The following is an 11,874-nucleotide window of genomic DNA, read 5'->3' as shown; positions in this document are numbered from 1 at the left end:
CTGAATTTTCTTTTTTAAGCAGGTGATCAACTTATTTAGGTTCATACTGTGAGTTTCGTGTCATCTTCTGTGGGCACTGGCTCCAATGTCAGTTCTGTTTCAAAAGACTTTGTTAATGCTATTTTGGTCTGTCCTGCAAATACACCACTCATGGGTTATTCTGGGACTTAGGTGGTATTTATATCATCTTTCTGTTTTCAAAGCCTTTACTATGCTTCCTTGGGTCTTTTATGTGCATGTTCCACTTAGCAGTGAGCCCAGAAGTTTTGTCAGTTCATACACAGAACTAAGGGATCCTTGTCTGTAATTCTCCTCTTTGTAATTCCTCTCTCACTCTCTAGCTCTCAGGGCCTCCTTTCAGTTCTTGAGGCCAGAGAAATGGATTTTCCTGTGTGGCCTCTAGATGCCTGTACTGCCACCACCATTATTTCAGGAGGGCGTTTTTGCAATGGGGGTAAGGCCAAGAAAGAAGAAAGAATAACAAATAAGCAAGCAATGAAAGAAAGAAATGAAAGAAGGGAGGGAGAGAGGAAGGAAGGGGGGAGGGAGGAAGGAAAGGAGGAAGGGAGGAGGAAAAGATTCCTGTGCACTCTCTGGTTTACAGGTGCCCTCTTTCTCAGTAATATCACTAGGTTGGAGGTTCTCATATTTATTTGTTTGTTTTTGTGTTTTGTGGCTTTGGTTTGATTTTTTTTTTTTTTTTTTTTGCTGTCTATACCTGCTGCACAGTTTTCAATTCAGCCTCATCTCATGTCAAAGCTGAGGGTTAGCAGAGGGAAAAATAAAAAAATAACTGTCCTCCATACTGCTTATTCCACAATTTTTTGACTCCTGTGTCTAATCTGCCTCCCATTGCTAACATTTCAGAAGTAATTTGCTTTTGTATTTACGTCCAGAGATTTTAGTGGTAATCAGTGAGAGAGTTAGGCACAGGAGCCCATGGAACATTGGCGAGCACCAGGAGTCTTGGTTGGGATGCTAAACTTATAATTCAAAGGAAGTTTTAGCTATGCAGCATGAAATACTAGCCACTTAGTAGGGAAAAATTGGGCTAGCCTCATGTATCTCCTTTTCAAAATATTTTTTCAAAGAAAGAAATAAAAATATCTACACATACCTGAGGAGAAGAGAGTGAGATTCAAAATAATATGTATCTAGTCAAGCTATCATTTAGGAAGCAGACAGACATTTGGAATGTATTTTTAAATAATTCAAGAAAATTGTGTCCATATCCTTTTTGAGTAAAACGACTCTAGACAAGATGATATAATATTAGAACTCTGACATGCTGTGGAAATATGACATGTTAAAAATATAGTAGGCATTGAATACATACATAAGTAAAGAAATACAGAATAAACAAGTATGGTTTTTATTTCTGCAAAAGAGAATATAAATGGCATAAATCCTGACTTTGCTTATTAAAGATAATATATGTTATATGATTGCCATTTTATATAATAATTATAAAATTTTCAATATATTATCTATAATATATATATATACTATATGAATATACAAGTATATTTATATATATATATATACACACTCATTGCACACACGTGGGGATGCCTAGTAATGCTAATGATGAAAAATAAACGGTTATGAATTTAATACACCTAATTTAATTTACTTACTTATTGGTTTTGAAATTAAATAAATAATATCAGACAGTTAACTCTGTATTTATATGTGAATTGGTGATACTACATCTTCTCATTTTCAAGAACTAATTTGTGTTAAAATCTTACAGTTTACCTGTAAACATGAGAAGTTTCTGATGGGGAAAATAGGTAGCTTAAGACGATAAGGTAATATAAGAATATAAAACATACATTTTCTATGAGAATGTAGATAACGTTTCAATAAAAGAAAAGGATGAATCTATTAGAAATAAATTTTTTATTATTAAAAAATATTGGAGATATTTTATAATTATATAGTACAGGCTATAATCAACTCATCGTTTTTCATTTTAGAGCTGGTAGGTTCAAGTACCACATAGTTCCAGCACAACCAAGGTTGTCCAGAGTTTACCTGGTTACCCATTACCTGTTTGCATCCTGTCCATCAAGAAGAGTGCCTAGATATAGTAAACTTTCAATCGACTCACTAAATTTTCATCACGTGTTATGAATTTCTCTCTAACTTGAGTTTGTGGAGTGTCAGAGGGAGCATGCGTGAGCAGCTGATGCTACTCCTGGTCCTGTTCTTGTTGTATTAGTAAATGTGCTGGAACAAATTATTCAACCCAAATGTAACAGTGGATACTTTGCTAACGTGTAGCAGTTCTTTTGTGTTGTATTTGACATTTGTTCATTTGTTTGTTTATGCCCTGTATCACCTACAGAGAATTTGAGGCATCTATAATGATTATATGCAGGTATCTGTCTATTTCTCATCTATCTAATGGTATCCGTCTGTCTGACAGTCTCTCTCTCTCTCTGTCTATCTGTAGGTACCGCACCTACAGGTACCTCCGTACTGCATCATCTTATACACAATTTGAGGCATGATCAATACGTCAGTGTGAAAGTAGACATACATAAATAATAACAATTAAGACCATTGAAATTATCGGGAAGACATTATCAACAACGTTGACTTGCAGGAAGGAATAGAGATATCCAGAATTCCCATATGTACTGCATATTGACACAGTACAATCCAAGACATGGTGCCCAGCTCACAAAGCCTAATGTCATATTTAATTGCTTTTCAATTGAATGATTTGGTGCATATGACCTGGGGGATATTCATTTCAACAATGGTCAGTTCTTCTGGGGTCTGAATATTTGGGCATATGATTTAGTAAACATATCTATGTCCATTGTATTTCCACTGGCCGCACACTGGCAGCTTCAGAGCTGCTGAATCTGATACATAGAGCAAGACTTCAGCCTAATTATCAAGATGCAACCAAGTGGTAAACAGAGGGGCCTGGCCTTTGGTGTCATTTGGATATCGTAAGGTCAGTCAGAAGCTGAGTACCCAGCATTAAGCCAAATAAGCCAGCCTCGGAAGTAGGCAGGCTCAAGCTTGTGAATTGGGGATAGAAAGAGAGCCATGAAAGCAGGGGTGCATGGCCAGTGATGCTAAGCCATGGGTATGGATGCTAGAAGGAAGACACAGGAGGGTTTACCCACCCAGCCCATGGTCCACTCAACTACTTGTAGACCCTGAAATCCAAGTTAGATTTCCAATTCCAATCCTGATCACATGCATATATAAAGTTGGGTTGTATTTTAAGCTCTTTTACTCGAGTAAAGCCCTATGAGTTATGAAAACTCACAAGTAAACATTTATATTCAGGGATCTACAAAAATGTTTTTAAGAACATGCATTCTGCCATAAAGAAAAATCATCCTTCTACAGAATGTTACACGTTTAGGATTCGGTATAGTCCTACCTGATATGGCAATGCATTTCCTCATAGGCGATATACAGGACCTGGTCGGGGATAGTGAGAGAGAGTAGACACGGTGCACCACTCAAGGCCACACAAAGCAATAACAGGCTATCCAGAAAATATGACAACATGTTAAGGAGTTCAAAGACAAGACCACTAAAAACTTGTTGAGAAGACCATGAAATGAAGATATTGTTGATAAGGACCATGAAACATTGAAAGAACAAACTTTTACATAACAGCACATGTCCTACAGTAAGCAGGTATTATACATTCCGAGTGCTCTGCATAGATTATCTCATTTATTCTTTAAATTTTTACATATGGAAAAACTGAGAAAAGAAATGACGATTGTCAGGATATAACCTCATTTATGTACCAGAACTGAGAGGCTGAGGCTGAGCAGGGTTCTGCCACGTTCCTTGTCTGGGACAAACTGTGTCTTCTTTACACTGTCCTGGCACAGGGCTAGCCACTTAGTAGGTGTTTAATTAATGTCTCTCCATCCATATCACCCATCTTCTTTCCCTTGTTGAGTGAATTAGTGTGATAAATCATGTGGGAAATGAGAGAGTCAAAATGAAAAAAATATATATGACCCAAACCAAAATGAGTGGACAATTAAGGTTGCATTGCGTGTTTACTTTCCCCCTAATCTTTGAAAATTCCCAAATCGAAGGGTGAATAAGAAAAGCTGAAAAGTGCAAATACCAATGATACTTATGAATTAGGATGGTGGTTAATTTACCACTTGCCACAGTGGCCCCCACCATCTTCTAGCTCTACTTTGTCAACAGGTTAGCTTCTCAGAGATCATGTTTGTACCTGTGCTTCTTGCCTGATGTTGGATCTATCCTTCATGGCCTTGCCATTTAACATGGCACCATGCCATTGTATCTGCCCAGATGAAACACCAAAGTAATAAGTATTTAACCTCAGTGCACAGTAAGGAGATACTTGGCTATTGTAGATGATTTGTACTAGTCTATAATGTTAACGTCAGTCTTCTTCCACTGATATTTCGGGAACAGAGGCACGGGTATTTGGCAAGCTATTACTGATACTTTTGCTAATACATCAGCAATTTTCCTCTATCTGCTCTTTTGGCTGATTGTAGGGAAGCTTGATTAATAGTGCTACTGCTCAGTGTCCTAGATTGAACGAGCGAGTGCTGAGTGTCATTGTGCTGGGAGTCTGTGAGGAGCTGGAGATAAATTGAAATGTCACCAGGATGCGTGGATGCCTGTCTGTCTACTAACGTTCATCTGCTTTTTCTTACTAAATCCATTGCTAATAAATTGACCTTCCTATATTTGACAATTTGAAAACAGATATTTCCTCTATTTGTTAACAAAATTGGCCTTTCTTATATTTGAGTTTTAGTATAAATATTGATGATATGCTGTGTATTGTAAGACTTAACATAAATAAGGAGGTTTGAGACCATTTGTTTTATATCATAAAATCATAAGTAATTGAAAAAATAATGAAGACAATAGTATTTGTGGTAGTGGAAGTAATTATAGCAGTTGTAATAGTAATAGTGATGGTATTAGCTAGGCCTGATTGCTGAGAAGGTGAGTCCTCTGACATTCCTTTATGGAATAGTTGCTTAATGATCAGTGGAGACCAGGGCAGAAGAATGGTGTGAAGCCATAGCCTGGGTAAGATAACAGATATAGTTACCCAAAGTGGCCCCTGATCCAGATCTTTGTCCCTTGTCAATTCCTGCAATACTAAATATAGATTCCCTCCTTTAATGACAAGCCTTTGGAGGGCTAACGGTGCACTGTTACCTCTACTAGAAAGGAAGTTCTCTATGGGCAGGGACTGAGTTTTAGTAACCACAGTATATGCAGTGTGCACCCCAAAGAGCCTGGCACAGAGTTGCGACTAACACTTCTGAAATACATGAATCATTTACACCAGTCACTAATGTTGGCAGAATTATAATGTGGTCAATTTGTTTTCTGATGTCACTTCCTTGAGAGCTAAGTTTCTAAGGAATAGGTAGAGATTCAGGACATGGGGCTTTTGGTTCCAGGGAGCACGCTTGAGCTACAGTGGACATGACTAATGAATGAAAAGGCTTCAGGAAAGGCAAAAGGTACAGTCTACCTGGATAAATGAAGACCCAGATTTTATAAAAATCATGACCTTTATTTAATCAACTCTTTAGTAGATACCAAGAATAATGCCAAGTACTTCATACTATTTTATCTTCCCAGCAAATAAGATGGGATTATTTCCATTTATAGTTAAAGATTCAAGATTTACAGAGGTTAATTATGTTGCTCAGAGAAGCAAAGCTGGATAATAACAGAACTAAGATTTATGCTTGGGTCAAATGATTCCTAAGCCCTAATCTCTTAGATTGACTGATTAGCTGGGCATTTTATGGTGATATTGTCTGTTGCGTCTTGCTTTCTAATCAATATTCAATCAATATTTAATGAGCATTTAATATTTTTCAAATACTACATTATATAATTTCCATGAATTGTCACATTTAATTGACAACAATTAATTTTCACATTAATAACAAGTCAGCAAGTTAGGTATTATTGCCATGCCCATGTATCAAGTATAGAAACTGGGGCACAGGAAAGCTGAATGACTTGCCCAAGACCATGCAGCTTGTAAGCAATCAAGTTGACACTTGATCCCTGCAGTCTGATTCTAGAATAAGTGTTCTTCTTAATCACAGTGATTCTTTGATTCATTCATCTGACTGACTTTTGGTGAGTGTACGCTTGGTGCTGGAGAAATAGCAGTGAACAAAGTCGTCAAGATCTCTGCCTCCAAAACAGTGAACAGAACAGGTCAAGTGTATCTATATGATGGCCATGAGAGCAGCAGACACAAATGTTGGGGAGGGGAAAAGAGAGGTTGCACTCTGAGTACCAGGCCAGGAATGACCTCATTTAGCCAAGATGAGAAGGTCATGATCGAGTCAGCCATATGACTATCTGGGGATAAGCGTGTATCAGGCAGAGGGAAAATTAAATGAAAAGTCCTTGAAATAAGATTGTGCCTAATGAGGAATAGCAGGATATGGCATTGTTCTCTGAAGTGAACATGGGGAGGATACTAGGAGATGATGTCAGAGAGATAACAGGAGACTAAATTGTTTGAACTTTGCAAGTCTGTCAAGTATTTTAGCTTTCACTTAGAGTGAGATCAGAAGTCAATCGAGTGTCTGGTTAGAGGAATGAGAACTATCTCTTGATCGCAGTTGATGCCGTGTTGAAAACAGAGCAGAAAGAGGCAAGAATGGAGACACAGAGACCAGGAAGGAGGCTATTTCGTGGGATGATGGTTAGACCAAAATGGTGGGTGTGTAAAAGGTGGAAAGTGGTCAGATCCTGTGTATGTTTTTAAAAGAAAACAAGCAAGATTTTCTTATGACTTGGATTTAGTATAAGGAAGAGGAAAGTAAAGAGGAACTGGAAGGATGGGGAGACTACAAGAAGGACAGTGTGGCTAGGGGGTTTGTCCAACAGACATCTTCAGTTTGAGATGTCTACTAGACATCCCAATGCAGAAGTCATTAGGGTCATTGTGTATAGGCATTTGGAATTCAGGGGAGAGATCTCGGATGGAGAGGTAAACACTGGGGTTATCAGAATATAGTTGATATTACAAACTGTAAGAGCAGGCTCACCAGGGGAATAAGTTTGGAAAGAGAAAAGAAGAAAACGTATTACTTTCAATATTCCTCACTTACCTGGTTCCTAGGTCCCTTGATTTCTTGATGGCCCTATTCTGAGTGTATCATGATTTGTGAGTATTGATTTTAAAATGTTATTCCCAAGAAAAAGGACATTTGTAGAAAACCAACAAAATCTTCAAAAAGGAAAGTCTTTAGTTTGGTTGATAGAATTGTGCCAGTGTTAAATGTTTATTAGTTTTGGTCATTCTTGTGGGGTGATGTAAGATACTGACAGAGGGAAACTGGGTAAAGAGCTTTGTGGGAATTCTCTGAACTCCTGCAACTTTTCAGTGAGTTTAAAATTAATTGAAAGTCATAAGTTTTAAAAACATGTCCACAAATGTGGATGCACTCCTTTTAATGGGATCTGGTCTCTTCAGAAGAATGGAATGAAATCTTTGCCTCTCTGGGTCTGAATATGAGACTTTATTCAGAAAGCCTGTATTTAAATTTACCCTCTTGGACATTTTTCCACCTAATTAGCTCTTATTAAATTTCTGAATCCCAATGCTTAATCTGAAAATCTCTTCTTCAATCAGGTCTTTTTTTTTTTTTTTTTTAAAGAACCTGATGTGGGGCTCGATCCCATAACGCTGGGACCACGCCCTGAGCCGAAGGCAGACGCTTAACCGCTGTGCCACCCAGGCGCCCCCAATCAGGTCTTTCTTATCGTATCTTTGAAAAATTGATTTACATTTTGGTAATTCCCAGGCCAAATTTTATATCATCCCTTGTAAATATCCTTGTTTGGCTTTGATATAAATATGAACCAGAGCACTGGGTCTGCCTTCAAGTGCCAGGTCATCTACTGGTTACATCAGGAGGCCCTCTCTATCTTTCTGTGAGGCGTCCAAAAACTGTCATCTTCTGGACCATGACGAAGTCAAGTGTAGCCTTGAGTCCTCATCCATGTCTGCCCTTTTGATGGATAAATATCCATCTACAAACTCTCTTTGCTTTCATCCAGCCGTGAATTTACCTTGCAGACTGTCCCACAGCCCACATTCATTCCTTTTATTACTGAATATATAATGAGAGTCTCCATTAAATTCCTTGATAAAATCAATATAATATCTGGCTATAACATCCCTCAGTCTACCAGTACAGACTCATTTGTAATGAACTTAGCCTGGCTCCTAGGGATCGATACATTTTGTTATTATGTAATCACAAATCATCTTTTTAACAATCCTTTCATACAGATCTAAGTGTAGTGTAAGGTTATTCATCAGAATTATGCAAATGTAAGAATGTCTAGCCTACCCTTTCTATTTTCATTTATTATTATTATTTTTTTATGAGAAGAGAGTATGTAGACCAAACATAGAGGCGAAGCCTCCAGAAATGTACAAACTGTGGGGCCATTTCTTTTCTAGGAAAATGAGGAAACAAGGTCCATACGAATCAGGCAGCCATGTTACTGCCTTTGCTTGAGCTTTCATAGGCATAGCTGTTTTTGATGGTGTAGTTAAACTCCACGGGAGGCAGTTAAAAATGGCAAAATTAAATGTAATTTGGTGAAGGTGTTTATCAAGTATTTTCTTAAACGGTTGATAATTTGCACATCTCTTTGTTAAATTGTGCTTCTTCATTAGTGAGGACTAAAGCTTGCTACAGACTGCTAATGAATGATGACAAATCTATTGTTTATGGAGTTTATAAATTTAGGTGACATTCTGAAGGTCACCCAATGGTTGCAGATCTCAAGTGATCTTGATCGAGTAGCTCCACGGTGTCACCAGCTGTAACTATGGCGATCTGAAATTTGCCAGGCCGTGGGCAGTGTTCTCTTTGCCATGAATGTGCATCCCAGTGATATCACAGCCTCATTATAGAAGGGGCGTTGCTTGACCAAGCCTTAATGACTGGTCTGCTACTCGTCTGCCATCATGCCTAGTGAGGCTTGATGAAATAATATGCCCAACTCCTTTTTCTCACCTCGGACGACTCTTGTTCTTCCTGCATGTTACTGTCAGTACATACTTTCTGAAACACAAATCACTACTTGATTTGCTGATCTTTACCAAGATTTTCATGCAGTGAATGCGTTTCGGAGGCACGTGGTAATATAATAATAGAGAGAATGTAAGGCATCCAGGAAGGGAAGTTGCAACAGCAAATCCTTTTTTTTTTTTTTTTTTTGCCAGGCAGCGTGCTAGGTGCCACCTGGGTGTCTCAGTTGGTTAAGCAACTAACTTTGGCTCAGGTCATGATCCCAGGGTCCTAGGATTGAATCCTGCATCAGGCTTCCTGCTCAGTGGGGAGTCTGCTTCTCCTTCTGCCCCTTCCCTGCTCATGCTCATGCTCTCTGTCTCTCAAATAAATAAATAAAATCTAAAATAAAGTGCTTTCCATATATTATCTCATTTAATCCTGAACAATCCAGTTGAAGTGAGACTGCATTACAGATGAAACACTAAGAACAGAGATGTTGATGAAATTGTCCAAAGTCATAGAACTGGTTAGTGATGAGTCTGGATCATGCGCCCTGGTCTTCTGGCCCTGAGCCCGTGCTCCTGACCACAGGCACTGCGCTCCTCTGCTGACTGCTGGTGGATGCCATGCTGAACGTGACCTCGCAGTCACAGAGACGGCGTACGGACTGTTGGGATTTTCAGCAACTTGAATACCATTCTGTTGAACCGTATGACATTGGTAATATTTAGACTATTTTTACATAAAAAGAAATGGTGTTTTAGATTAGGAGAGACAGAAAGACTGAGACAATGACAGAGATCTGAGGAGACTGAGGAGACATGCTGAGGAAATGCAGCGTGCTGTCGTGGACTGAATTCTGAAACAGAAAAAGGACGTAGTGGACATACTGGTGACATCTGAATAAGGTGTGTGGTTTAGGGAGCAGTAACGTACCAGTGTAAGCTGCTTGGGTTCGAGGGCTGTACTATGGAAGGTGATAACTTTAGGAGAGCAGGGTGAAGAGTCGGTGGGCACTCTTGGTAGTATATGGGCTGCTTTGCTCTAAATCTCGAAGTATTACAAAGTGAAATGTAATTGAAAGAATTTTTAAATTAAAGATGGTTTCATCTGGTTCAAACCTAATACGTTTACAGATCTTTAATGTTTACAGAAGTCCTTCTTATGGAATCATAGAAACATTACTCTCTTTCCTGTCTGTCCTCCAGAAGCACTTTGGATTTACCTCTGGACATATTTATTTGCTGACAGTTCAGTTTCCCTAACAATACTGTGATCTTTTCAAGGCACAGGCTATGTCCAGTTCCTTCTTGTACTGCCAGCACTCTCAGACACAGAGACGATTGATGATCGTTCTGAACAAATGAACACACTTGTTTGCTGTTATGACTAATACTGATAAAAAGTCATACTATTTTTGAAAGAGGGGGAAAGAGGAGGGGGGAGGGGCAGAGGGAGAGAGAATCTCAAGCAGACTGGCAGGCTGAGGGCGGAGCCCAACGCGGGGCTCATCTCACAGCCCTGAGATCCTGAGTCCGACGCTTACCTACGGAGCCACCCGCGCGCCCCAGGGATACAAATTTTAAGATGCACTGCGTGTAGTCCATCCAAATTTCCCCACGCTTGGCTTGCCTCCCCAAGTCAAAGAGAACGTATAGACCTCCTAGAAGCGTGGTAGTTAAAGGTAGAATATATGACAAAGGATATTTTATCCATAGTTAGGAAATGGGGAAGCTCAGCGCCAGTTCACTGATAACTGAATCTCGTGGTTCCCTTTGGGGTCAGCATGAGGACTCCGGGAGGAGCTGTGCAGGTCCAGATGTGCTCATGGAACCCTGTGGGGCCGACTGACTCCTTGGCCCCAGGACCGTGCCTTCACCAGCTGCTGTCACAGGAAAAGAAACCCACTGACTGGAGGGGAAGGATGAGACCAGTGTGTGCTGCTAGAGTTTTCCTTTCCCAATGGCTGGGGTCAAGGGTAGTGTTAAACTGGGATGGGGCAAAGACATATCATCAAGTTAAAAGAGGGCCATCACCGTGTGTTTCATGCTGGTTTGATGTTTGCTTTTTTAAAAATGTGATAACTTCACTGAGGTATAGATAAACCATGTAAGTCACCCATTTAAATGTACAATTCAGTGGCCTTTAGTATATTCACAGGTATATACTACCCTTCCCACAGTCATTTTTAGAATATTTTCATCACCCCATAAAGAAACCCTATATGCTTTGGCTACTGTCCCTTCCCCCTAGCCTTGTCCCCACTCCCCAGTTCTGGGCAACCAACCACTAACTTACTTTCTGTCCATAGATTCCCCTGTGCTGGACATTTAATATAATGGGATCGTATACTGTGTAGTTTTCTTGTACCCGGCTTTTCTCACTTATCATGATGTTTTTAACGTTCATCCATGCTGTAGGTATCAATACTTCCTTCCTTCTTATGGGTAATAATATTCCATCGTAGGAATATACCCTATTGTATTTATTCATCAGTTAATGGGCATTTGGGGTTTTTCCACCTTTTGGTTGGTATGAATAATGTTGCTGTAAATGTGAGTGTACAGATTCCTTGTGGACAAGGTTCTTCATTTCTCTTAGGTGTGTACTTGGCTTTAGCTCTGTGATTTCTTACTTGCCTCATAAGGAAAGTATCTGAGATAGAGAGAATAAAAGTCTTCAACATGCTAAATATGTCAAATAATTTTTAGTGCTTGCTGCCTCTGTGAGTTTCAGTATATGAGTGTCTTTTATAGAGAAGCTGTGCCTACACACAAAAAAAGAGAAGTTTTTAAACCCACACCCATATACAGACATG

At 39.3% G+C, this 11,874-nt stretch overlaps 1 protein-coding gene across 4 annotated transcripts in view; it reads left to right on the top strand.

Annotated features, from left to right (window-relative positions):
* Positions 1 to 11,874, top strand: part of NRG3 (neuregulin 3) — a 1,003,086-nt gene that overhangs the window by 217,890 nt on the left and 773,322 nt on the right. The window lies entirely within an intron of this gene.

The sequence above is a fragment of the Ursus maritimus genome, unplaced genomic scaffold, assembly GCF_017311325.1.
Source record: "Ursus maritimus isolate PB19 unplaced genomic scaffold, ASM1731132v1 scaffold_7, whole genome shotgun sequence".
NCBI classification, from domain to species: Eukaryota; Metazoa; Chordata; class Mammalia; order Carnivora; family Ursidae; genus Ursus; species Ursus maritimus.
Note: the sequence above shows the minus strand (reverse complement) of the source record. Positions and strands in the feature narration are given on the sequence as shown.